General features: G+C 44.1%; 1 protein-coding gene across 1 annotated transcript in view; it reads left to right on the top strand.

The window, feature by feature from the left end:
- Positions 1–9,107: 9,107 nt before the first annotated feature.
- Positions 9,108–23,578, top strand: part of MAP3K2 (mitogen-activated protein kinase kinase kinase 2) — an 86,893-nt gene continuing 72,422 nt past the window's right edge. The window contains exon 1 of the mRNA XM_061199124.1: positions 9,108–9,260. The gene's annotated coding sequence lies outside the window, so the exon portion shown is untranslated. The remainder of the gene's footprint in view (positions 9,261–23,578) is intronic.

A 23,578-nucleotide genomic window follows, 5' to 3' on the forward strand; every position in this document is an offset into this window, starting at 1 on the left:
CTCCACTGTAAAGTGACCATTTCCCCTTTGTAATTAATAGTTTGAGAGGAGAGACTTTGAAATAAGTATCCTGTCCCTCATCAAGCTTTCACCCACCAGTTTGAATATCCAACGTGAATTTCCTGACTCCACCATTCCTTTTACATTTGTTGGTTGACATTCTTCTGCTGGTCCTTCGTGTGTCAGTATGCCCCATGGGTTATTTTATGATATGCGATAGAATTCATTACTATCACTGTTTTAATGTTCACCATGTCCCACATTTGGCCAGAAGCAGTCCCTTTAAGCTGACTCCTGAGTCCTTTTAACACACCCTCAGGGTTTTCTGAGCACTTCCTTACTCTCTGGTGTACGATGGTCCAGGCTCTCACACTTCTGCACCAGCCCTGGTCCCCTTAGTGGGGAATGGCAAACAGAAACCAAGACCAGGGCATTAGACATATTCATCGTCACTGGGATGTCTGACTTCTAGGCCCCCTCAAGCTACGGGATCTTAAGGCAGCAGGGTTAGGTGAAAGGTATGGACCAGAGACTGGACTTGCAAGTGAGGGCTCAGCGAAGTCAGGCATCGGCCTGTAAGGGAATCTGTAGGAAGAGCCAGGTTCGCTGGGTGCGGGAATCCAAGCCAGACCAAGCACCGTGCAGTCTGTCTGCTCAGCAATCTCTCTACAACTTCATAATTTTATAAACCTCCAGGGATAACATCTTTCAGGTCTTCTTGCTTTGGCGTGAATTACTTCCAGGGCAGAGGACCTGAGAGGCTGGTTCTCAAGGACGGTGGTAGAGGGTCACGGAGAGCGGGGGCAGGCCCAGCGGGGGAAGGGTCGTCTCAGGGGCTCCAGGTGGTAGGTTGTGTCTCCCATGGCGACAGAAAGCTGCCCAGATTTCTCCTGGCACGGACCCTGTGCTGTGCTTAAGGCTGACTGTCAGCTGGCTCATGAGAGCCTGATTATCCGCGTGACTCCAGGAATGAGAGGTGGTGACTCATCTCGTGGGGACACAATCTCAGAGTTGGTCTCCCTGAAAATGACCGTGCCTGCCGGTCGTGCTGGAAGCCCTCCATTCTGAAGGGCTCGCTGGCTCTTAGTCTAGTGCGGAGGGGGCAGTGCTGGGCTTTCTGTGGGCAGCAGGTGGGGACAAGTGCTGTCCGTTTCCAGTGGCTTCCACATGCCTTACCCTGCGGTGTCCACCACAGTCCTGGGGCAGGATGCCTTCTTCTGTCTTCAGATCAGGATGCTGAGCAAGGTGGCTCAGAAGAGCGGGCACCGGTGTCTGCTAACTCCAGGGTTCTGTGTGGCTCAGCCTGGCCAGAGCCACCAGGCCTGGCCATGGCAGGGTGGCCACCGTTTGAGGGCCCAGGGAGCCCCGCTCTCTGAGACTGGTCTGAGCAGTCTGGAGGGCCTGAAGGTCCAGTGGCACTGCTGTCTCTTGGGACACTGAACCCTGCCCCGCTCAGCTTCAGCTAGGCTGGCCTCTGATGAAGAACTAGTGGAAGAAAGGACCCCAACCCTTGTGATTTGACTTGTAGAAACCATCTGCCGAAGGAGCTACGTCACACTGGGTTGAGGGGTGTGATGAGCCCTAAGGATGAAGATGACTGACCCTTAACTCACCTCTGCTGGTGCCAGCCCCCTTGATGGTGCACCGCGGGGGCTTTGAGTCCTGCAGAGCAGCTCTGAGAGGGGGCTGGGAAGGCTTGGAGTGAAGCACCAATGGTTTCAGGAATGACCAGGCTGAACCTGGAGAGCAGAGCCCCGGTGCTGGGAGGAACCCCCGGGCGTTAGGCAATCAGGGAGGGACCTGGCATCAGGGAGCCACGTGAGACATCAGGCACGAGGGAGGGCCAGACAGGTGGACTCCAGTTCAGGGCTGCTTCATGAGGTGTCCCAGGGGTGTGGTGACAGTAACCCCAACCTTTCTCTGCCACTTTTTTCTCAGAGGCAAATGAGAATAATAATTCTGCTGAGCTACTCGGGATGTTTGTGAAAAATAACTACTAATACTTGGTGAATTAAAGAGAGTGGGGAAGAGGCAGAAAGAGAAGGAGAAAGAGGAACAGGAAGAGAATAAGGAGACGGTACAAACAGGAGGAAGGGAAAGAGCAGCCAGTCCTCGTGCTGACAGAAGTCAGAAGCGAGGAGCCCGTGGTGTGTGTGTGTGACGGGGGGCGGTGGCTGCCGCAGTGGCGGGGCCACCAGGAGGCCCCAAGCAAACAGCCACCTGCTAAAAAAACTGGTTATTATTGTTCACAGTTTGATGTCTTAAAAGCATATCTTTTACTATAAAGTCTTAGAATGCACTAATGCGGATAAACCATATGATTTAAATACCTATGGGTCCTTTTCCAAAATAGGAAGTTCTCCCCCAACGGTAATCCATAATATTCCTTTGGCACCGTAAGCAAAATTAGCTCAGGCTGGGACAAGGGTTAAGGGGATGCGAAAGGGACAGTCATTCCCTGTAGTGTGAGGTTCACTTCTCGGGCTTAGGTTAGCATTGGGATCTCCTGTGGTCGCTCTCTCTTGGCCTCAAACACTAAGGGCAAAAAGAAGTCTCTCTCTAATGTGTTCCACAGCAGCCAAGAAGCTGTCATTGGCTCCACATATATCCATTTTATGAACATTTTTCATTAAAAAGATGAGAATAAAGGCAAAGTTTTAAGTATATATACCAGCGATTCAAATTTCTGTTTGCAAGTATAAGGAAAATAAAGTCAAACTACTTAACGCTGTGTTAAGTGAAAAAAGCAGGATATAAAATTACACGCACAACTACCTGAAAACTATCTAAAAATGTATCTAAAAATAAAAAACACCCCCTCCACAAAGATCTGCGCAAAGAGAAAAGACTGGATGGAAATACAGCTACAGAAGGAATTAGAGGGTTTTTTCTCTTGTGTTTTCCGCATTTTCTATTACTATGTGTAGCAGAAAATATGTAACAAATATAATTTTAAAGAAATGTATGTATTAGCAACAGATAAACAAAAGAATTGGAGATGATCAAGATCACAGAAAATTCAAGATAATCCTCTGTTAGAAATCCTTCATATGGCCTTTTACCAAACTCAGAAAACTTCTCGGGCAGTTCCAAGCAGCAGAAATCCCAGAAATGACTTTTCTTTGGTTGTGGAAGCACTGTGCACTTCGATCAGGAGATTTACCTTACTAATGTTTTGCTTTTTGAAACAGCAAAGTGAGTTTCCACCGCGACTGCCCTGAGGATGATAAGAATAATAGACATGCCACAGATCATTTACACAGTACAAGATATGCTCAGGGGTCCTGCCCTGGCTCCCCGAGTCCTGACTCTCCATGCGCTTCTCAGGCAGACACTGTCGGCCGCTACGCAACAGCCATCCATCCCTTGGCTCCCCTGTAACCTAACCTGGCTTTCTGTCCAGATGTGGCCTGGCAGTGTGCCCAGCCCCCGTGTGGGCCTCACGTGGGCTGAACCCATCATAGCAAAGCCGAGTCCTTTGCAGGCACAGGCACGTGGCCCAGCTCCTGCCAATGAGATGCTATTAGGAGTAGGTTCTGCTACTGGTGACAGGTATTTACTCCTCTCTCATGAGAAAGTACAGACTGGGAAGGGGGCTCTGCTTCCAGCTCCACCATTCCTGTGTGTGGCCCCTTGTCCTCACTCTCCAAGATGGCCAGGAGGTATTCCAGAATGGAGGAGAGGATGAAGATGGAGGGGCAAAAGCAGTGGTCTGCTGAGGAAGGGTCTCTCAAGGCAAGTACTTGGAATAGACACTTCCACTGATTTCCCTTTAGCCAGTACTTACTTAGTCACACAGCCACATTTAGCTGCAAGGGAGACTGGGAAATGAACTCTTTATTATGGGGGGCCTATGTACTCAGCTAAAATCTGATGATTTGGGAAAGAAAAGGATGAATTTGGGGCCACCATTAGCTGACCTTGCTGCAAAAACAAAAGAGGCAGTCTTCTGGGGGGGAGGGGGGCTGATGTGAGATCATCCTTAATGAAAAGAGAGTCCCAAGCATACCCAGCCTCAGATCTTTGTTTCTAATGTCATCCCCCAATAAAAGGAAACAGGGCTCCTTGGAGAAATGGCTGAATCTAGGACTGGGGCAGGAAATAGTCAAGATGAATCTGGCACATCTGTTAAGGCAAGAAAGTAAGGGAGTGCTCAAAAAAGTTAAACAAAAACAAAACAAAACCTGCACAGTGATGGGGGTATGTCAAAGGGTCACAGGAGTCGATGGAAAGATCTCCTAATGCCCAAACCTGGAGCTACTTGAACAAAATAATGTGGTACTGGGTTATAAACCAGAGTAAAACATAAATACCCGTGAGTTCATAGTAATGTAAATAAATAACTGTATAAGTAAGTAACTGAGGTAGAAGGGACACATCTCCCCCGCAGAAGAATTCTATGGAACTCATGTCGATACTCTGCACTCCAGGGAGTGAAGCATATCTCCCCGCTCCTCAGGTGTGAGCACGGTGACTCCTCTGCAGAGAGAACAGTATGGAAAGGGGGGCAAAAAGACTGTAGAAACCTGACAAACCAGACCTCAAACAGGCAATCAAGGTCAAGCTCAACAGTCATAAATCATGTGGATAGGATGTATCCTTGACAGGCTGTGGTGAGAATGGCTCATGATCTGCTCTGTGATGGCTCTGTGATCTGCATCCCCCAAACCCATAACCCTGGTCTAATCACCAGAAAAACAGCAGACATACCACAGTGAAGGGATATTCTACAAAACACCTGACTAGTACTCTGCAGAACTGTCAAGGTCATCCAAAACAAGGGAAGTCATGGCCAAGAGGAGCCTAAGGAGGCATGATGACTAAGAGTAACGTGGTGTCCCGGATGGGATTCTGAAACAGAAAAGGGACATTAAGTAAAAACTAAGGAAATCTGAATAAAGTATGGACTTTAGTTAATGATAATGCATCAATATTGGTTCCCTAATTGTGACAAATGTACCATTTTAATGTAAGATATGAATAATAGAGGAAACTGGGTGTGGGGTATATGGGAACTCTCTGTACTATCGTCTCAATTTTTCTGTAAATCTAAAACTATTCTAAAATTAAACGTTTATTAAAAAGAGAGAGAGGGACTTCCCTGGTGGTCCAGTGGTTAGGACTTGGTGCTTTCACTGTCATGGCCCCGGGTTCAATCCCTGGTCAGGGAACTAAGATCCCGCAAGCTGCACAGCGTGGCCAAAACAAAACAAAACAAAAACAAAAAATGAAGACAGAGAGAGAGAGAAGAGAGAAAGACGCTTTCCCCTCTTTCCTGAGTGGGAGGTCATAATGTTTGAAGCTGAGGCAGCCATCTTCTGACTGCAGAGATAACAATTCACAGCCCTAACCAACTTTGGACCCATCTATTGGATTTCTGTTACGCGAGAACATAAACTTCACTGTTTAAGCTGTTTTTGGTCCGGGTGTTTTGTTCCTTGCAGCTGAATGCATCTCAACGGACATTCTTCAAATCACTTTCACAGCCACTGCTGTGGTTTACACCTTCACCTCCTTACTTAAGATCTTTGGCCCGCTCCAACACCCTTGCCTTTGCTCTCTTCCTTCTCTGCCTCATCCCCTGCCTGCATCTCTTCCAACACCCCAAGGCCAGCAACTCTTGCCATTCCCTGGACAGGGCATGTTCTTTTTTTTTTTTTTTTTTTAATTTATTAATTTATTTATTTATGGCTGTGTTTGGGTCTTCGTTTCTGTGCGAGGGCTTTCTCTAGTTGCGGCAAGTGGGGGCCACTCTTCATCGCAGCGCGTGGGCCTCTTGCTATTGTGGCCTCTCTTGTTGCGGAGCACAGGCTCCAGACGCGCAGGCTCAGTAATTGTGGCTCACGGGCCCAGTTGCTCTGCGGCATGTGGGATCTTCCCAGACCAGGGCTCGAACCCGTGTCCCCTGCATTGGCAGGCAGATTCTCAACCACTGCGCCACCAGGGAAGCCCCAGGGCATGTTCTTTTACAATTCCAAGCTTGTGCATACTTGATTCCCTCTGCTTGGGAACTCCCACTCCTCCATCCTTATTTCTCCCAGCAAATAACTACCCTGAACCAAGTTTTAGCTCACCGTGTGTGGTGCGCAGGATTCTCCTGTGTCCCTGAAAATTCCTGCCCATTGGTGGACATGGCCTGCATAACCCCGGCTACTGTGAATACAATGAGCTGTACTCCTATGGTTAAGTTATGTTGTAGGACAGTGGGTCTGGGTGGGTCTGGGTGGGCCTGATCTAATCATATGAACTCTTTAAAGGCAGACAGTTTCCTCTGGTTGGCAGCAAAAGAGGAAGTCAGATATTCAACATGTATAGGGGGATCTGGTGTGCAAGAAATCCTCTGCTGCTGGCTCTGAGGATGGAGGGGGTCACACGGCAAGGAATGCCAGTGGGCTCTAGGAGCCCACAGCAAGCTCTGGCTGACTGCCTGCAAGGAAATGGGGACCTCGACCCTACAACCACCAGGAACCAAATTCTGCCAACAAGAATGAGGTTGGAAGCAGATCTTTCCCAGGGACTTCAGATGAGCACTCAGCCCAGATGACATCTTGCTTTCAGCCTGTGATGCTGACCAGAGAACCCAGCCAGGATGCTGTGCAAACTTCTGACCTACAGAACTGTGAGCTAATAAACAGGTGTTGTTTGAAGCCACTAAGTCTCTGGTCGTTTGTTATGCAGCAACAGAAAACAAACACATCATGCCTCCTCTCGCAAGTTTTCCTCCACTCCTTGGGTACCCCTGTGCCATCTTCCTCTCCACTGCTGTGGCACCTCATAAACATCCTGCTATAGGGCATGTCACTCGGTATTATAATGATTCGTTTACCAGTCTGCTCTCCTCACAAGATTCTGAGCTCCTGGGAGAGGATGGGGACTACCACTTTATCATTGTAATCCCAGGCACAGAGCAGGGAGGCAAAAGCAACAAATACTTGTGCGATGAAGGTTTCATCCAGGAGAAGAAAGCCTGAGATCACTAATTTGTAATCATATATACTACAGTAACCCAGGATGCCAGAAATTGAACGTCTAAGCAAGAGTCTCACCAATGTAAAAAGAGACTGGAGAAAAAGAAGAAAGAGACTATTATTAATATACACGTGGGGTGTTTCTAAGGAACCAGTGGTGGATGAAGTCCCCCGGTAGGGAGGGAAGGAGTGAGCAGAGGTGTGAAGAAAAATCCATCTCCATCTCTAGATTATTTAGTAAACAAGTATTTATTGAGCGCCTGCTATGTGGTCAGGCCAGGAATTGTTCAAAACAATATAGAAGTTTAAGATTTAAATCCTGCCCAAGCATACTGAGATCCTTTTTTTCTGTGGTCTACCAGGCTTAGATGTTAGAACCACAAGCAATCTTAAAGACTGATTTTATGCGTATGTAAGCTTAAAATTCCTCCACTTCTTAAATCAGTGGGAGCAGTCTGCTTTTCTATTTAGCTGTATATTTCTGAAGTCCTTCAGCATGAGCCCTTCTTTGTGTTGGCTGCCTAATCCTCCGCAGAGCAGGTGAACCACTGTCAGCTCAGTCTTACAGTCATTTAGTTTTCCAGGCTTTCACCGTTACAAAAACCTGCCAATGAACATCTCTGTTCCTGCTCCTTTGACAACACCGCTAATGGGTCTGTAATAAAAATTCCACGAAGGGGATCCAGGTATTTTATTACATAACATCCTCCTCCTCAGTCCCTGCCCCACGGATGCCAGCCCCCCTGCCCTCTAGGGCCCTGAGTTGGGGCAGTTGCTTACCTCTGGGTGGGTGCCGCCCCCAACTCTCGGTTTGGAAAAGTCAGGAAGCGGGTGGGACCCACAACGTACCGAGAAACCAAGCAGATGCTGAGAGAGAGGAGAAATGGCACAGGAAGTTGTTAAGGGGGTATTTGAGGAAAGAAGAGATGGGGCGGGACAGATACTTTCCGGATCAGAGTAGTGTGGGCTGAAAACAATCGGAATGTACGTTAGTCACATCACAGAGGCCTCCAACGCTGGCACGATGAATTTGTATTTTATCCCGCGGGGCGAGAGGGAGTGAAAATGGATTCGGTGAAAGAGATTGGGGTTTAGACCCTGCCACGAGTTCTGGGGGTGGGGTGTCAACTCATCTCTCTGGGCCGAGATTTCCACATCTGTTAAACTGAAAAAGTAATACTTGCTGGGCCGACCTCGAATACATACATGTAATAACTAAACTGAAAACAACTATAAAACTTAGAAGGCTGATCTCCAGGGGGGTGGTTTACGGTCAGGTGACAAGCCGACAAGAATTTCGTAAGTCCTTTAGGAAAAAATTCTGAAACCAGATCCAAAAATGAAGAGGCAGATGGCTTTTCGCCTGCAAACGACTTGCCATGGACTCGAAGTGGGTCGCAGCCTCTTCCTGCTCTGCTGCCCCCGCTCTGCCCGAAGCCACGCGGGAGACCCTTTTCGAGGTTTGCTTTGGAATCTCGGCACCGAGGACTCCCGCAGATGCGAGGGGACCGAGACGCGTGCGCGCGTGTGTGTGCGCGCGGCTCACCGGCCGGGAACCGGTAGCTACGACCTAAGTACAAGGCGGCGCAGCAGCCGGGCCCGGGCCGGGAATCTCCGCACGGCGGAGCGGGAATGGGCAGCGGGACGTGCGTGGACACATCCGGCCACTGCGCAGGCGCGGACACGCTCCCCTCGGCCTGCGCGCGGCGCTCCGGGCGGGCGCGCGCCCACGGCGGGTTCCGCTCCCGACAGGCGGAGGGCTGCGCGCGCACGAGCGAGCCGGCCGTGACGTGTGCCGCGCTACGCCCGACGTCACGGGTCCGTGTGTAGTGGCGGCCGGGCTGCCCTCAGCAGCGGCTCCTGACGAGGGCGGTGCGGCCGCTGGGTGCGGCGTTCGGGGGTCCTGCGGCCCGCGGCGGCGGCGGCGACCACGACCGGGAGGCCCGGCGCTCCCAGCCGCGGAGTCGCCGCTCCCGCCCCTTCTGCGGCCTCGGCGGCGCCCGGCCGCGGCTTCCTCCTTTCCTACCCAGCTTCCCGCGGGCCTCCGGGCCGCGGCGGCGAGAAGCACCGAGGGGCTCCGAGAGGCTCCGGCCGGCCGCCACGGTCCACGCGCCCGGCCCGGGCTCCATGTGAAGGAGGGACGGGCCTGGCCCCCCGGCCCGCGCCCGACTCCTCGTGCGCCCCTCCGGCTCCCGGGGGCCCGCAACCTCCCCCGACCGGGGGGCGCGGTGACAGGCCGCGCGGGGGCGGAGGGGTGGGCCTGCGGCTGCCTATGTGCCCGCGGAGCGGCCGGTACGTGTGCTCGGGCGCGCGCATGTGTGTGGGGGTGGGGGTGGGGGCGGGGGCGCGGGCCGGACGTGGGGAGGGGGCCGCCGCCGGCCTGTGCGCTGCTCCCGGGGCGGAGGTTTCGCTAGGTGGTTGCCTCGCTCCGGGTGGGCGGGCTTCGGGCCCCCTGCATCCTGTCCTGAAGTCCAGGTCTGAGCGAACTAGACTGCTGGGCGGTGGAGCTGTCAGACGCGTACTCTGCAGGGCTGTGGGAAGGAAGATTGTCCCTGGTCCTCGGCAGAAGCAGAAATGTTATATGCAGTGAGCGAGAAGGTGCTTGTCTTTGCCCTGTTACCGCGTGGTTCACTAGTGGTTAGGGTCGAGCCCCCTTTCTGTTTACGGACCGTTTAGCTAGCACTTACCACTTAATGCGCGCCCGGTATTTGTCGTGCGTTGTCTCACTTCACCTTCGAAGCCCAGTGAGGTGGGTACGTGTCTCCCCATTTTACAGTTGAAAAAATCGAGGCTCAGATTCAGGAACTTGCCCAAGGTCGTGCAGCTTGGTAATCTGGGAAAGTCTTGATTCGAATATGATGTCTTTTCTGTAGAACCGTATTTCTGGGTCTTGCGAAAATAAATTTGTGAGGAAAATGAGAATAGCTGGAAAGTTTCTTCTTGGGAGTAAATTCTAAATACATAGGTAGAGTTCATTTGCCCGTAATGTAGGCTGTTCGATGTGTTTTGCTGCAGCCTAGCCAGATGATTTTCTTGGCTCTTTTTTTAAAAAATTACTTTTAAAAGGTGACTCCATGCACCTTTACCTTTTTTTTTTTTGCAGTGGGACTGAATGAGCAGAAAATATTTCCTCTCTTATCAAAAAGAAGAAATAGATTTGGTAAAACTCCATGTTTCTTGAAAAGTTACAATTTTACTTGTGTAATTCTTGATGCGTACAGGGAACTCGCAGTTGGGTTATTTCCTTGAGATTTCCTTATTGCAAAATTTGTTGCTGGATTATGTGGCAATGGCAACACGCTTAGTAATTTGTGCGTTAATTTGTGCAATATTTCTGAGTGGAGTGTCAAAATTTAATGTGTAGAATATTGTAAAAAGTTATCTTTTAATGGTGTGATTTTTTTCTTTCCTTTATATGTAGCAACTAATGAGTGTTTATAAACTAACTGAAATTCTCATTTTAACATTGGCGTGTACTGTTTCTTTGGTTATGGTTAGGGAAAAACTAAAGTTCCTTTACATTTCTCTTTACAGAAGAAAGTGTTGATAAATCCCTTTGAGTAGTTCAAGCTTCATGCATAGTTGTAAATGTTTAAGAAATTTATTGATGCCCAAAATTGTAGTACTTTATAATTTCCTTTAGTGTATTATCAGGTTTAAGAAAATTTGTAGTTGAATGTCTTTGTAATGTCTGTAGAGAAAAGGTAGAATTATATAGTTAAGAAGTGGATGGTTCACAGATTGATTTGTTGTTTGGTTAAAATATAAATGTATGGTGAGTCTTGTTGAATATAATATCATTGTAGAATGCTTATCCAGTCATGCTCTCCATGTGTCTCTCTTGAAAGAAATAACTATTAAAGATTTATCTTAAATAATTGTATTACATTATAGATTCAATCTTTTAAGCAGTGTTTTAGTTGGAACTTTCATTCCTAGTTTACCTTATTGCTACCAAAGGGGTAAACTATATTTAATAGATGCTATATTAAAATGAAATCATGTTTGGTTCTAGGCAGTGCCCACAGCTTTGGTTTCAGGTTGATTTTTTTTTTTTTTTCCCCCTGTAAAATTGGAGCTCTCTAGGCTCCCTCCCACCACCACCCCCAAACCCAGCCCCAACTTTTTATTATAAAACAATTTCAAGTACACAGGAAGTTGGTAATATTGAACATCCGTATGATAACTCTCTAGTTTCATTTGTTGACATCTTGCCGTATTTGTTTTGTGCATAAATACGCGTATATTATTTTTGGCCATACCATTTGAAAACTAAGCTGTAGACATTATGACACTTTACCCCTAAATATGTCGGCTTGCATCTCCAAAGATAAGGACATTTTCTTAAATAGCCAAAATACCATTATTGTTAACTTTCTTAGTTAATACTTTTTATTGATAGTTAATAGTTTCTTATTGATCATTTTTTAATGTAATCTAGTATCCATCCATGTTTAAATCTCCCCATTTGTGCTGCACGGTCTTTTACGGCTTTTTATACTCAATCCCACCAAACCAGGATCCCATCAAGGTTTATTCACTGCATTTGGTTAAGTCTCTTTGATCTCTTTGAATCTAGAACAGCCTCACCTCCCCCTTTTATTTATTTTTATTTTTTATTTATCTGTCGATCTGTCTTTTGGCTGTGCCACATGGTATGTGGGATCTTAGTTCCCTGGCCAGGGATCAAACCCGTGCCCCCTGCAGTGGAAGTGCGGAGTCTTAACCACTGGAATGCCAGGGAAGTCCCATTACCTCTCCCTTTTAAAATGGTGGGTTTTTTTGTTTGTTTTGTTTTGTTTCAGAGATCAAGCCAGTTACCTTATAAAATGAGTCACATTCTGGATTTGTCTGATTTTTTTCCCTCGTGTCATTTAGCATGTTCCTCTATTCCCCCTACACTAACTGTAAGCTAGGTTTAAAGGATTGATTAGTTTCAAATTAAATATTTTGGGCAAGAATAACTACTGAGTGTTGCTGTGTACTTTATATTGCTTCCCATCAGGGGATGTATATTGTCAAGTCCTGTTATTTGTGATGCTGAGTTTGATCACTTGGTTATGGGGGTTAAGGTGAGGTATATTTTCCCCATTGCAGTTGGCAAGTAGTCTGGCATGATAAATTAGCACTCTAGTGCTGGCCTGTTCTCCAGTAATCTTTCACCTAATAGTTTTATCTATTGCTGCATCTATTGCTGATCCTTGTCAAGGTAACTTTTGAATTTCAATGTTAACAATCTTTTGTTGGTCTATAGATAGTAACAACATCACAGGAATTGTAAAAATCTATGCAGCTATATTAGGTTCTGATTTCTAGGATTTTAAAGATTTTTAATCATGAATTCAAGGTATCTCCTCTTATGAATAAAAAGAAACCTGGCCCGAGAAAAATGGGAAAAATTCAATGCCTGTCCTTTCCTGTACTCTTTCATCTGTCTCAAGGAGTGTGAGTGTGTGTGTGAGTGTGTGTGTGTGTGTGGTTTTTTTTTGTTTTTGGCTGTGCCACGTAGCTTGTGTGGCTTGTGAGATCTTAGCTCCTCGACAAGGGATTGAACCCAGGCCCTTGGCAGTAAAAGCGTGGAATCCTAACCACTGGACCACCAGGGAATTCCCTCAACGAGTGTGTTTCTTTTCAGTTTTTCTTAGCCAGTATTTGTTGCACAGTAATAGCCAGAAATACAGTAAAGGGAGAATGGCTTTACTAGAAAACGTTTTGACAAAACTGTCTATTTTCTGGTGTAATACAAAGGAGCACTGGATTGAGAATCAGAAGATCTAAACTCTAGGCCTAATTCTACCATTCTGTGAAGTGCAAGGATTATAAGTTTTTAAATTTCACCCTGTATTCTTACGTCATAATGATTGTTAGTAAACATTTGTGAATTTCTGATAATGAGACATGTTGGTTACATTTAGAGGCAAACCTCACTTTAATTAAGCCACATAGAAATAAATCAACTGTGTGTAATATAAAATTGAATTTATTTCCCAACGAATTAACTGACATTTAGTAGGTGATTGTTTTAATGAAGGGTTCATAATAGAACTTAAGTAACACATTTTCTCATTAAAAATATGATTTAATTCATGAAGCAAGTTTACATGAAGGTTTTCCACACATCTCTTTTATGAACAGGATGAACTGTATATATGGAAGTTAAAAAACTTCTCCCTTATTCTCAAGTGTTGTGCAGAGGTATACCTCTTTATACACACACATTTATAAGAAACATGTCTGTATAATTTCATCTTTTATCTAGGATATCCTTGGGATTTATTAGGAACATTGGCTGACTGTTTCTCATTCTGGTTAATCACGTATTTGCTTTGTAACATCTCTTGTGTTGTTGCCTTTATTGTTACTTAACCCTTGTTGCTTACTTTTTTTGTTATGCATACTTTGTCAGGAGGATAGGGGTAGAATCTTCTTTGGAGTTCCTCTGGTAACTAGCTCACCACCTTTCTTCTAAGTGTTCAGGAGTGTTACGCTTGAGATTCATAGTACCATAAATTTAAAAAGCGCTGTGGGGTTTATAAACTTCAGAAGTTTTTTCTAGAGTTTCTCCTCCAGTTGTGCAGTTAGTCATTTAGTGTGGACTTTAATTATTAATAATGACCAATTAAAAGAATAGTTTAAGATATGATTTTATCAGTATTCTTTTGATAATTCCCAGATTGGGTCCCCTCAGCGCTACTACCTCAGACAGAATGCTCCCTGAGCACTCTGCACCTGCCTCGACCACCCACTGACCGCATTGCACTGTGCACATCTCTGTGCCTTCCACTGGGAAGTTGGCTCTTCAAGGACAGAGGCAGTGTTTTGTTGATTTTGGTGCCCCAACACCGAGCACAATGCCTGTTGCCAAATGTTTATTAAATGAATAGGGAGTTGACAGAAGAGACCTCCTTTTGCACTGTTACAGGAGTCTTAAAAGGTGGTGCCTGCCTGAGTTGAACAGGGTGGGGAAGTTCAATAAAATACTTCCTTATGCCCAGGAGAAAATTAAGTGTTTATGAACAGCTCTACCACAGAGGCAAGGCTGTGGAAAAGTTGTTTTTTTAAAAAAATATTTATTTGGTTGCACCAGGTCTTAGTTGTGGCAGGCGGGATCCTTAGTTGCGGCACGCGGGCTCCTTAGTTGTGGTATGTGAACTCTTAGTTGCGGCATGCATGTGGAATCTATTTCCTTGACCAGGGATTGAACCCGGGCCCCCTGCATTGGGAGCACAGAGACTTGCGCCACGGGGGAAGTCCCTCGAAAAGTTTTTGAAAATTATTAATAGGAGCTAGTGGGAGAATATGAGATAATATTTATTATTTTTGTAAGTCTTTGAGAACAGATCTGCAGTCTAAGGTGAAGCCAGTTTTTAGTTGTTTCTGTGCTATTGTTAAATAATAGTTAAATACTTCCAACTCATATTGTATTTTAGATTTGTGACTTGAAGATGCTTCATTATCATTATCATTATTTGATAAGTTTGTGATTACTCTTAAGTTTGACTGACTTGGCTACATTTTAATCGTATTTGTGGAGTTTTAAATTAACCCAAAATATTTTGTTCTTTTGTTTTAATATGAAAGAAATGAGACCAATGTCCTCTGCCTAAATTTAAGGAGAATTAATATCATGATTTATATGATGACTTTAATGTATTTTTGAATCAGTTTAGGCATTTTTAAGTAGCCTGTTGACTGCTTTGTAAAATTAGTAATATTTTATTGTATAGTATGAAATAATGTCAAACTATATTTATAAACTTTCTGATTTGCTTAGACATTAAAAGGAAATGAAAGAAGTAGAAGGTAGCTCAGCCTTAGTGTTGATGAAGATCTACTTTGAGAGATGGTGCAACATTAACCATCCGACCTGTGAGCAGTACCTGGCTGCATTCTATTGACTTCACCCCCAAACCACCATGTACCTGCATATGTAAATCTTGCCCCATGATATGAGAAAGGATAGATGAGTTATGTGTTCTTAAGATCATGTAATATATATTAATCAGCATCTCAAAGTTATGTCCCATAGTCATGGACTGTTGCATACTGCCTTAGGGTTAGAAGGTTTACTCAGGGATGTATCTTGCCTAATGTTCCTGAAGTGAGTACCACAAACTACAAACTGTATTTCATGCTGTTTGTTGAACACTGATGGTAGGTAGGAAGCCTGAGTTCAGTCTTAAATCTGCCATTAATTAGAAATAGACTGTGATAAAGTGACTTCAACATTTCTTTTTTTAAAAAATACTTTTATTTTTAATTTTTGTTTATTTTTGGCTGCATTGGGTCTTCGTTGCTGCGTGCGGGCTTTCTCTAGTCGTGGCGAGCGGGGGCTACTCTTTATTGCTGAGCGCAGGCTTCTCATTGTGGTGGCTTCTCGTTGCGGAGCACGGGCTCTAGGCACGTGGGCTTCAGTAGTTGTGGTGCACAGGCTCAGTAGTTGCGGCTCACGGGCTCTAGAGCGCAGGCTCAGTAGTTGTGGCACATGGGCTTAGTTGCTCCGTGGCATATAGGATCTTCCGGCCAGGGCTCGAACCCCTGTCCCCTGCATTGGCAGGTGGATTCTTAACCACTGCGCCACCAGGGAAGCCCACTTCAACATTTCTGAATTTGAAAAAGTTGCCCTAGTTGATTTCTTAAGGACCTGTCTAGTCTCTGATTCTGTGAGATCTACAACATAATAGAAAATAGTAAAGAGTCAAAAGAGATTTAAGTTTTTTTGGTTAGGAGGTTGTTAAGATGACAACAGTCCAGGGAAGGTTAGTTATAGGGCAGCATTTGGAAGATAAATAGCTCTCTTTAAATGTGATTAATTTGTCAGAATGAGATTTTTTACCTAAAGGTAGTTTATAGCCAAGTACCTTGTGTTGAACTATGATAACCTATAGTAGGCTGTCAGTAAATACTTGTTGAAAGAGTGAATGAATAACTTCAGGACTGATGCGATAGAAATCAGAATCACTCATAGATCAGTGTAGTGATAAAATCCAGGATAGTAAGCATTGAACCCTAGAAAATAACAGAGAAGAACTACATTATTCTCATGAATGGGGAGCCAAGACTAGTGAAATACACTTTTGGAAATACTCTAGCCAAAAGGGAGGGAAGATCTTTCTGGAAAAGGAAAAAAAAAAAAAGTATTGGAAAATTTGTACATGCAGTCTTTTATGCCCACTAGAAATTTTATAATAATTTATGGATATACTTGGATAAGCCCAAAACGATTACATAAAAGAATGAAGCTTTCTACTTCCCAATGGAAAAAACATTTGGGACAAATTATACCTCAGCAAATTTTTTTTTCCCTCAGAATCTTTCTGTATCCTTATTCTTTCTTTCTCCATCTTCACATCTCTAACCAAAGCACAGAAGTACCTTAAGAGTGCTTAGCTTATTTTATCCTTAGTTAATAAATTGGTATTGGCTTTTGTTAATCTGATTAACACTAAACTCTAGTGTTTTCTCTCATGTAAATCTTGTTCTTTTGCAGATGGGAGGATCAAGTAAGGGAGATACAGTTTCTTTAGAATGAGGGACACTTCAGCCTGTTTTCAAAGATGGGCAGCTCAGAACCTATAAAAGAAGGCTTGATTGGAGATTATGAAAGGACTGAGTGGCCTAGATTTGGTTATGCAGGAAGATTTCAAAAGGGAAAGTTGCAGAGATCTTGGTCAGTAGATGGGGGGAGGCTTGAGTAGTTGCATAAGTTAGGAGTCAATCACAGAAGAAGAACTGCTATGGTATTATGGAATTAAGGGATTTATGAAAGGAGGAAGACCTTACGGAGTTGTGGGAGAAACTTGGAAACCAGAGTCTGTAAGGGGGAATCGGCAGATCAGAGAAGTCACTAATCAGCCTTCCTGAAGCAGTGGTGCAGTGGGCAAGTCAGAGTTTGCAGGTGAATCTGAGAAGCTAGGTATGCCCAGCTGCTGGAGTGGGACTGCACAGTAGAGCTGGTGGAAAGTATGGAAAGCTGTTGCCTCTGCATAGCTACCTCTTCTGTGGTCTTCTGTCAGGCTTTTGGTGGTGGGGCTGAGGTTGCTGTTTGGTCAGCAGGGTTGGCAATCAGGAAGAAAAGCCGCATGCAGTACAGGGGAGAGCAGAGACACGGTGCAATCTTCTGGTAACTCTGCATCTAACCATAATCTTCCGAGAGTAATTTCCATCTTTGGCCAGCTCTAACCTGGAACCATGTGGGAAGAGGATTCTGGGAAATGTAGTTTGAACTTAAAAGTTGACATGGTACAAACTGTCACTGCAGGTGAGAGTGGGGGGTGGGAAACCACAGTAGGGAATGTGGTAGTTGCGGGAGTCCACAGTGATATTTTATAGATCTAGGTTCATCCTCCTGTGAGAGAGCAAGTTCTTTAAAATCTCCAGGCCTTTTTCTTCCTCTGTGAAATGGGGAGATAATACCTACTTTACAGGATTATTGTGAGGATTAAATGAAATGTTTGTAAAGCATTTAGCAGAGTGTCAGCACAATGTAAAATATTGTAAATAGTAGCTTTTGTTGTAAGTAGTAGTTGCGGTAGTAATGAGAAGGGATTGAGAAATAGGAAGGGTGTATTTCGAAAGGGAGGGGAGAAGTAGAGCAGATGAGTGGAGATAAGAATGAAGTAGAAGACATGGTTCCTGTATTTGAGAATGTTATAGTCAAGCTGCAGAGAACACATGTAAACATAAAGCATGGTTGGGAAGCTGTTAAATAAGGTAATATCCTTTAAGAAGAATGACTGCTGTGATGAGCGGAGAGACAGCAAGTGCTGTCATTCCAGGGCAGTTAAGGTTAAGCGGTAATGTATGTGAAATTCCTAGTACACTGGCAGTCCACAGAGGTTAATTATTTTCCACTTCTTATTTATAGAAGGAAAGATGCCCAGATGAGGGGGGTAGGGGAGGCTTAAGCTGGGTCCTTGTTTAGACAAGTAGAAAAAGGGAGGAAGCATTTCAGACAGCAGAAATAGGAGGAGACATGGACAAGGCATGTAGCACTTCATTAACACAATTTGGGACCTGTTGACTCCACTCTTTGCTTTTGGTAATCTGTTTGTAGTTTCTAAAGATTGTCCGTGTTTGCTCCTGCTTGGGCTAGTTGCCCACCTCTGGACCATCAGTTATGGTGTGGGACCACACTGAGCTAATTTGGTGACACTTAGTAATCAAGTGGGTGGTTGGAGGTGGTGCTGGTAGAAGGGACAAGCTTCCAGAAGAAGGCCACTATGGATGAGTCCCTCCTTTTGTTATAGTCATTTGGTACAATAATTCTACCTTGTTATTTTTCAGTTCCTCGAATTAAGCATTTTACTCTTTTAATACAATTAATATTTGTGTAAGTTAACCATGTTTACCAATTTTTTGCCAGCTTTTGTTCTCCTGGAATCACTTTCCTTCTTCACGAAGTAGATCCTTTAGAAGTTCCTCAACTAGGAAGGGTCTGTTGGTGATAAATTACGATTTCTGTTTGTTGGACATTTTTAGCTCTTGTTCTTGAATGACGTTTTAGTTGTGAGTGAAAGTCTAGACTGGCAGTTATTTTTCCCTCAGCATTTTGAAGATAGTATTCCAGTCTGTCTTCTCTTGTATAATCAGACCTAAAAGGCTGTACGGGTGTTTTATTAATGGTAATTTTTTCATTGTGTTGTTGGAGTATATAAGTGATTTTTTAATGGAAGTATTCACATTGTTTTTTTTTCTATTTTAATTTTTAAATTCACTGTTTATTGAAAAATCTTAGGAATGTCTTAGGAATCAGTAAAATAAGCTTTTAATAAGTTATCTAGTTGTTCATGTGTGCAGTTATTACTAAAATGTTTGACTACCTTCTCTGTGTTAACACTGAAGATAAATAAATTGATCATTGTTCCTGTAGTTATAGACTCCATTTTGGTTGGGGAGAGACAGACATATTAGGGTGACCTCATAATTAGTTATCCAAACTGGGCTACTTTTAAGAGTGAAAGGATGGTATTTTAATAATGATCTTGGAGCAACAAAAATAAACTGGGAAAGACCTGCAAGATGACAGAGGAGTAAGACGTGGAGATCACGTTCCTCCCCACAAATACATCAGAAATACATCTACATGTGGAACAATTCCTACAGAACACCTACTGAACGCTGGCAGAAGACCTCAGACTTCCCAAAAGGCAAGAAACTCCCTACGTACCTGGGTAGGGCAAAAGAAAAAAGAAAAAACAGAGACCAAAGAATAGGAATGGGACCCGCACCTCTGGGAGGGAGCTGTGAAGGAGGAAAAGTTTCGACACACTAGGAAGCCCCTTCGCTGGTGGAGATGGGTGGTGACGGGGGGAAGCATTGGAGCCACGGAAGAGAGCACAGCAACAGACGTGCAGAGGGCAAAGCGGAGAGATTCCCGCATAGAGGATCGGTGCCAACCAGCACTCACCAGCCCGAGAGGCTTGTCTGCTCACCCGCCGGGGCGGGTGGGAGCTGGGAGCTGAGGCTTTGCCTTCGGAGTTCAGATCCCAGGGAGAGGACTGGGGTTGGCTGCATGAACACACCCTGAAGGGGACTAGTGCACCACAGCTAGCTGGGAGGGAGTCCGGGAAAAAGTCTGGACCTGCCTAAGAGGCAAGAAGAGGCCATTGCTTTGGGGTGTGTGAGGAGAGGGGATTCAGAGCACTGCCTAAACGAGCTCCAGAGATGGTTGCGAGCTGTGGCTATCAGCGCAGACACCAGCGGCGGGCATGAAACGCTAAGGCTGCTGCTGCAGCCACTAAGAAGCCTGTGTGCAAGCACAGGTCACTATCCACACCTCCCATCCCGGGAGCCTGTGCAGCCCACCACTGCCAGGGTCCCATGATCCAGGGACAACTTCCCCGGGAGAACGCACGGCGCGCCTCAGACTGTTGCAACGTCACGTCGACCTCTGCCACACTTTAATTCCGTCCTGTCTGAGCAAAGAACAGACTCCCTCAGGCGACCTACATGCAGAGGTGGGGCCAAATCCAAAGCTGAACCCCAGGAGCTGTGTGAACAAAGAAGAGAAAGGGAAATCTCTTCCAGGAGCCTCAGGAGCAGTGGATTAAATCTCCACAATCAACTTGATGAATTCTGCATCTCTGGAATACCTGAATAGACAACAGATCATCCGAAAATTGAGTTGGTGGACTTTGTGTGATTTTATCTGTGTAGCTTTGCTTTTACCATTTGTCCTAGGGTTCTGTCTGTCCTTGTTGGTTTTTTTTTTTTTTTCTTTTTAAGTATAGTTTTTTAGCGATTGTTATCATTGGTGGATTTGTTTTTTGGTTTGGTTGCTCTTTTCTTGTCTTTTTTTTAAATTACTTTTACTTTGTTTATTTTTTTTATTTTAATAACTTTCTTTTCTTTTTCTTTTCTTCCTTCCTTCCTTTCCTTCGTTCTTTTTCTTTCTTTCTCTTCCTTCTTTTCTTTTTTTCTTTCTCTCTCTCTCTCTTCCTTCTTTTCTTTCTTCCTTCCCTCCTTTTTCCTTTCTCTCTCTTCCTTCTTTTCTTTCTTTCTTTCTCTTCCTTCCTTTTTTCCTTTCTCTCTTTCTCTTCCTTTTTTCCTTTCTCTCCTTCCTTCCTTCCTTATCTTCCTTTTTTCTTTCTCTCTCTTTCCCTTCCTTCCTTCCTTCTCTCCTTCTTTCTTTTTCTTTCTTTCTCTTCCTTCCTTCCTTTTTTTTCTTTCTCTCTCTCTTTTCCTTCCTTCCTTTTTCTTCCTTCCTTCCTTTTTCCTTTCTCTCTCTTCCTTCTTTCTCTTTCTTTTTTCCTTTCTCTTATTTCTTTCTCTTCCTTCCTTTCTTTTTTCCTTTCTCTTCTTTTTTTCTTTCTCTTCCTTCCTTCCTTTTTTCCTTTCTCTCCTTCCTTCCTTCCTTCCTGTTCTTCCTTTTGTTCTTTCTCTCTCTCTCTCTCTCCCTTCATTCCTTCTCTTTCTTTTTTTCTTCTCTCTCCCTCCCTCCCTCCCTTTTCCTCTGAGCCGTGTGGCTGACAGAGTCTTGGTGCTCTGGCTGGGTGTCAGGCCTGTGCCTCTGAGGTGGGAGAGCCAAGTTCAGGACATTGGTCCACCAGAGGCCTCCCGGCTCCACATGATATCAAACAGCGAAAGCTCTTTCAGAGATCTCCATCACAACGCTAAGACCCAGGTCCACTCAACGACCAGCAACTACAGTGCTGGACACCCTATGCCAAACAACTAGCAAGACAGGAACACAACCCCACTCATTAGCAGAGAGGCTGCCTAAAATCATAATAAGGTCACAGACACCCCAAAACACACCACTGGACACGGTCCTGCCCACCATAAAGACAAGATCCAGCCTTACCCACCAGAACACAGGCACCAGTCTCCTCCACCAGGAAGCCTACACAACCCACTGAACCAATCTTAGCCACCGGGGGCAGAACCAAAAACAACAGGAACTACAAACCTGCAGCCTGTGAAAAGGAGACCCCAAACAGTAAGTTAAGCAAAATGAGGAGACAGAGAAACACACAGCAGATGAAGGAGCAAGGTAAAAACCCACCAGACTAAACAAATGAAGAGGAAATAGGCACTCTACCTGAAAAAGAATTCAGAGTAATGATAGTAAAGATGATCCAAAATCTTGGAAATAGAATGGAGAAAATACAGGAAACGTTTAACAAGGACCTAGAAGAACTAAAGAGCAAACAAACAATGATGAACAACACAAGAAATGAAATTAAAAATTCTCTAGATGGAATCAATAGCAGAATAACTGAGGCAGAAGAATGGATAAGTGACCTGGAAGATAAAATAGTGGAAATAACTACTGCAGAGCAGAATAAAGAAAAAAGAATGAAAAGAATTGAGGACAGTGTCAGAGACCTCTGGGACAACATTCAATGGACCAACATTCAAATTATAGGGGGCCCAGTAGAAGAAGAGGAAACGAAAGGGACTGAGAAAATATTTGAAGAGATTATAGTTGAAAACTTCCCTAATATGGGAAAGGAAATAGTCAATCAAGTCCAGAAAGTGCAGAGAGTCCCATACAGGGTAAATCCAAGGAGAAATACACCAAGACACATATTAATCAACCTATCAAAAATTAAATGGAAAGAAAAAATATTAAAAGCAGCAAGGGAGAAACAAAAAATAACATACAAGGGAATCCCCGTGAGGTTAACAGCTGATCTTTCAGCAGAAACTCTGCAAGCCAGAAGAGAGTGGCAGGACATATTTAAAGTGATGAAAGGGAAAAACCTACAACCAAGATTACTCTACCCAGCAAGGATCTCATTCAGATTTGATGGAGAAATTAAAACCTTTACAGACAAGCAAAAGCTGCGAGAATTCAGTACCACCAAACCAGCTTTACAACAAATGCTAAAGGAACTTCTCTAGGCAGGAAGCACAAGAGAAGGAAAAGACCTATAATAACAAAGCCAAAACAATTAAGAAAATGGTAATACATATAGATAAGTACCTTAAATGTAAATGGATTAAATGCTCCAACCAAAAGACACAGAGTGGCTGAATGGATACAAAAAAAAAGACCCACATATATGCTGTCTACAAGAGACCCACTTCAGACCAAGGGACACATATAGACTGAAAGTGAGGGGATGGAAAAAGATATTCCCTGCAAATGGAAATCAAAAGAAAGCTGGAGTAGCAGTTCTCATATCAAAATAATAGACTTTAAGGTAAAGACTATTACAAGAGACAAAGAAGGACACTACATACTGATCAAGGGATCAATCCAAGAAGAAGATATAACAGTTATAAATATTTGCGCACCCAGCATAGGAGCACCTCAATACGTAAGGCAAATGGTAACAGCCATAAAAGGGGAAATCAACAGTAACAGAATCATAGTAGGGGACTTTAACACCCCACTTTCACCAATGGACAGATCATCCAAAATGAAAATAAATAAGGAAACACAAGCTTTAAATGATACATTAAACAAGATGGACTTAATTGATATTTATAGGACATTCCATCCAAAAACCACAGAATACACTTTCTTCTCAAGTGCTCATGGAACATTCTCCAGGATAGATCATATCTTGGGACACAAATCAAGCCTTGGTAAATTTAAGAAAATTGAAATCATATCAAGTATCTTTTCTGACCTCAATGCTATGAGACTAGATATCAATTACAGGAAAATGTAAAAAATACAAACACATGGAGGCTAAACAATACACTACTAAATAACCAAGAGATCACTGAAGAAATCAAAGAGGAAATCAAAAAATACCTAGAAACAAATGACAAAACACGATGACCCAAAACCTATGCGATGGAGCAAAGGCAGTTCCAAGAGGGAAGTTTATAGCAATACAGTCCTACCTCAAGAAACAAGAAACATCTCAGACAACCTAAACTTACGCCTAAAGCAATTGGAGAAAGAAGAACAAAAAAACCCCAAAGTTAGCAGAAGGAAAGAAATCATAAAGGTCAGATCAGAAATAAATGAAAAAGAAATGAAGAAAACAATAGCAAAGATTAGTAAAACTAAAAGCTGGTTCTTTAAGAAGATAAACAAAATTGATAAACCATTAGCCAGACTCATCAAGAAAAAAAGGGAGAACACTCAAATCAATAGAATTAGAACTGAAAAAGGAGAAGTAACAGCTGACACTGCAGAAATACAAAGG

This window comes from Eubalaena glacialis, chromosome 1 (assembly GCF_028564815.1).
Source record: "Eubalaena glacialis isolate mEubGla1 chromosome 1, mEubGla1.1.hap2.+ XY, whole genome shotgun sequence".
NCBI classification, from domain to species: Eukaryota; Metazoa; Chordata; class Mammalia; order Artiodactyla; family Balaenidae; genus Eubalaena; species Eubalaena glacialis.